Genomic DNA, 5,089 nt, shown 5'->3' with positions numbered 1-5,089 from the left:
AGAAAAGGAAAAATATAGTTTAAATCACATTTAATGACTCTTAAGGTAAAACATAATAACATATTTTGCTTACACCTTTAAAGGGGTGGTTGATTATTATGGTTTCACTTTTTTAACTTTAGTTAGTGTGTAATGTTGCTGTTAGAGCATAAACAACATCTGCACAGTTAAGACACTCAAAGTTTAATACAAAGGGAGATATTTTGTTTTAAATAATTTGCTGTTTAAGAACTACAACAAACAGCTGGGAGGGACTACAAGCTTCTTCCTTGGTTAGAGACACCACTAACCCTAAAATGTAAAGGTGCCCTAGAACTTTTTTTTAAAAGATGTAATATAAGTCTAAGGTGTCCCCTGATTGTGTTTGTGAAGTTTCAGCTCAAAACACCCCATAGATTTTTTTTAATTCATTTTTTTAACTGCCTATTTTGGGGCATCATTATAAATGAGCCGATTCAGGGTGTGTGGCCCTTTAAATCTGGTGCTTCACACCCCAAGAGCTCACGCTTGCCTTAAACAACATAAAAAAAGTTCAAACAGCTAATATAACCCTTAAAATGGATCTTTACAAAGTGTTCGTCATGCAGCATTTCTAATCACGTAAGTACAGTGTTTATTTTGATGTTTACATTGATTCTGCAATGAGTTTGAGGCTATGCTCCGTGGCTAACGGCTAATGCTACACTGTTGGAGAGATTTATAAAGAATGAAGTTGTGTTTATGCATTAAACAGACTGCAAGTGTTTAAAAATGAAAATAGCGACGGCTCTTGTCTCCGTGAATACAGTAAGAAACGATGGTAACTTTAACCACATTTAACAGTACATTATCAACATGCTAATGAAACATTTAGAAAGACAATATACAAATATCACTAAAATATCATGTTATCATGAATCATGTCAGTTATTATTGCATCTATCTGACATTTTTTGCTATTGTTCTTGCTTGCTTACCTAGTGCCCTGCCCTTGTGTAATGCCTTTCATGTTGGGAACATGGGCTGGCATATGCAAATATTGGGGGCGTACACCCCGACTGTTACGTAACAGTCGGTGTTGTGTTGAGATTCGCCAGTTCTTCTAAGGTCTTTTAAACAAATGAGATTTATATATGGAAGAAACAATGGAGTTTAAGACTCACTGTATGTCATTTCCATGTACTGAACTCTTGTTATTCAACTATGCTGAGGTAAATTCAATGTTTGAATCTAGGGTACCTTTAAAGAACACACAACAAAGGAGGCAAGGCCAGGCTGGACTGCTTTAGAGAAGAGAAAGAGTTGTTTAGTAGAGTGTTGTTGCCATGCCATCATTTTACACTGGCACATATTTGCACAAAAGATGACGGCACATGCTAGTTGATGAGTTGAATCAGCTCCACAGCAACTACATAAATGTATCCACTAACCATTCAAAAACTTCCAGCTGAATTATAACTAAATCTTGGCAGCGCGTCACTGCCGGATAACTGAAAATGGGCAAAGAGGCGGGACGTGGTTGGAACTGAGGTTCCTGGTTGCTGAAAACATGCCCGCCTAGCTCAATGTGACCAAGTTAGCTCAGGCAGCTATCTATCTAAAATATTAATAAAGATAACAAGTTATATCATTTGAAAGTTCTAAAGGTTTACTGTCAACCTACATTGTCTGTTTTACGATATAGGTGCTCCAGCAACAGTAATATACAGTAATATTGTAATTTGGGTTGTGTGTGCAAATGATAACACGCAAAATCAAAAGGGGACTTCATACCTTTGAAATGAAATAGCGATCCTGAGATTTTAACATGGGGCCCAATGAGATTCTGCTCTCTTTTGGAACCTGTCCCTAGCGGCCAGTTGATGAATTGCAGAATAAGTCACTTCCGTATTGGCTTCAAGAGAAACTGGGGGAGGTTACCACTTGTTTTGGCTGCGTAATATTCTCCAGATTTGTTGTTGTTGAGCAACCGAAGCGTGACCTGTTAAAGCTCTGCCCTCTTTTGGAAAGCGGTTGGGAGCAGCAGCTCATTTGCATTTAAAGGGACACACACAAAAACAGTGCGTTTTTGCTCACACCCAAATAGTCAATGTCAATTTTTTGTTGTTTTTCATTGTTTTTTTGTTTGTTTTTTTTTAAAGGATTGACACCACATGACATTTTATGATTGAACTAACCTGACTGAACTAACTTTCCATGTAAAAAAAAAAAAAAAAAAAAAATCATCTGATATTTTAAGAGATTTATTGACCTTGAAAGTAGGTTTTTTTTTTTTTTTTTTTGCTTCTGGATGTTGCATGCACCATGACTTTGATTTGGCTTTTTAATATTAAGCAGTAAAGCAATATTATTAAAATGTTACTGTTTATTTGCCATATATTATTAGAACTAGTCATTTTTAAGAACAATTTCATTCTTCAATAAGATTTTTTTTCTTTATAACGATATCTGAAGTTGTACCTCACTGATATGTTGACTTTATGCCACCCAAAAGATAAACTAAATAATAAAAATGAAATTAAACATTCTCATCATAAGTGTATTGTATGAATTGTATTTTTAACATATTATAGTTTAGTTACATACAAAACATTATTCACAAGCCATAAATCATGCTACCTGCACCAAGAATTTATTAGCATATCAGTCACTGTCCATTTCTAGCACAACATTTTATGCATATTCTATTAGATGTGCATCTGTTTTTGGAGAATAGAGAATCTTCACCTCCTGCATGTTCATATTTTACCCATTTGCTTGGAACGTTCTGGGTGAGAGCTCACACTGAGACCAATGGATAAGATAAGCGTAAAACTTATACATTTATCACCAATAATCACACTTCTCTCTGTGTGCCAATACTTTCAGACAGAAATAATGAGATGCCTTGCCGGGACAGGTTTTGAATATAAAACCTCTGCGTGTATGCGAACATCCTGGGACTGTCGCGCTGAAGGTGAGGAAAACACTATTAGACAGCTGTAAAGCACCATCAACAATTTACCAGATTAAAACGCCTTTCCAATTGATATATAAATAGTTACGATTTTGGTGCCTACTGTTTCTTGCAAGAACTGAAAATGATAACATCCTGTGTGAAATGGAGAAGCAGAGTCATTTTGAGTTACTGAAACACTTTCTCAAGGGATGAGGACCTATACTTAGTTCAACCCTTTTAACTCAGCAGTGAACTCAAAACTCTTGCTCCTGTGGGGTCAGAGCTTGTTTACTCCACCTACTGGCAGTGGGGTAAAATGCAAGTGTTGCTTTCACATAGTAAATTACCAAAGGTCATGTTAAATCTATTGCTTTGCACTTACCAAAAGGACCATTTCAAGTCGCGCGACCCAATATTTTCCAATGAACATGTCCATGACTTCGCCCACTAAATAGGACTTCATTTTCTAAAGCCCACCTTAATTAAAAGTTGTTTGCTATTGTGAAGCTATTTGAAATCAAAATGGCGAATATGATAATGTAATACCTAGAGATTTGAGGCAATATCAAGACTAATCCGTAATATAAATTAAATCAGCACTTTATTACAAATTATTTCCCATAATCAAATGTTTCAAGAAGGATAACACAACTTATTAGAAGTGTAACGTAATAGTTTCTGATGAAAAGAGGGGCAGTGTGTCACTCTCTTTATAGAACGTCTCTGAGGCGCTGTGGTTCTTCACTATATATTGCTCTGAACTCCACCAACTGGAGACTAATTTGCTGCGTTTACAACCAGAACAAATGGGCAGGGTACTGCTGTGTGCTGTGTGACATACGGACAGCCCTTTCCTGCTGAAATGTGAATCTGAGGGACTTTATGGAAAGGTGTATATCACTTGCCACTTGATCATTAAAGATATGATTACCATTGAATGGGCTCAGACGGCAGAACATTCATTAGTATGGCAACAGATGGGGATGTACATTTTCCCCGCACATACTTCGGAAATGGCTCTTCGGGTAGCCATATAAATATGATGCACTGCTTCACGTCTTACTTTATAGAGGCACAAAGTCAAAGCAACTACAGGGGACAAATAACACCACATATTTGGCAACCCTATCGTGAATGATCTATTCCACACAATGGTATGGTTTACTAGCTGTCTTGCTTATTTGCATTTCTCATAATTTATAGTGGGTTGCAAGGAATACAGAGTGGAAACATAGCAGGCAACCCTGATTTCTTCCTTCATGCAAGTACATCTCCCAAGTGAGAATACATCATTTTCTATTATATGAACAATTTTCGCTGTCAGTGGAAATATAGGGCTGTAAAAAAGTGGGATTGGGTTTGACATGCACATCAGGAGAGAGTATCACTGTTGTCATATACATTGTTAAGCCAGACAAACTGAAAGCTCAAACCAATATTCATTACCATATTGATTGAAATAATTCATCATAATGCGATTTTAGGTTTAGTGGTTGAGAGAGTGAGAGAGTAAGAGAGAGAGAGAAGGAGAGAAAGAGACAGGCAGTAAAGAATTATCTAACAAAAGAACAGCATTGTACCATGGGGACGTTTCTCTGTTCCAGTTCATTGATGGAGTTGATGAAGTTTAAATGAAGCAGACACAGGATAAAAGTGAGGGTATTGACCAGCGGGCGCTTGAAAAACCTGATACATGCGCAAAAGCAAGATTTGCTAAATGCTCTAATCTTCAATCAAATCTAACATCAATACAGACAAAGTTTGGTAATGAGAGATTCAATGAAGCATGAAGGAGAGAGAATTAATTCCCTTCGCCTAAACTGGGTTCAACTTTGAAGCTTTGCTCTTTGGGACAGACAGTTATCTAAATGCTAAATAAGAAACGTATTGTACTTTTCACAGTATGCTAATCATTTGTTCATTTCATCTCCATTATTTGTTCTCCCGTAGATTTGAGTTGTTGATCTAGTGATTAGAACAACATTGGACAGCGTCTGGAAGTGGGCAGAATACTTAACAGTCAATTCAACAAGGCCCATGTGCCTCTCATTTAAAATCTTAATATTGTTCAGCCTGACTGACTCCAATTACGAACGTGACAAACTACAGATTTTATGTCCATCAACCCCATAATATAGTTCAACACAAAAGCTAAATTTAATTTTCAGTTGA

This window comes from Chanodichthys erythropterus, chromosome 21 (genome assembly GCF_024489055.1).
Source record: "Chanodichthys erythropterus isolate Z2021 chromosome 21, ASM2448905v1, whole genome shotgun sequence".
Classification (NCBI taxonomy): Eukaryota; Metazoa; Chordata; class Actinopteri; order Cypriniformes; family Xenocyprididae; genus Chanodichthys; species Chanodichthys erythropterus.
This window is presented reverse-complemented; position numbering follows the sequence as displayed.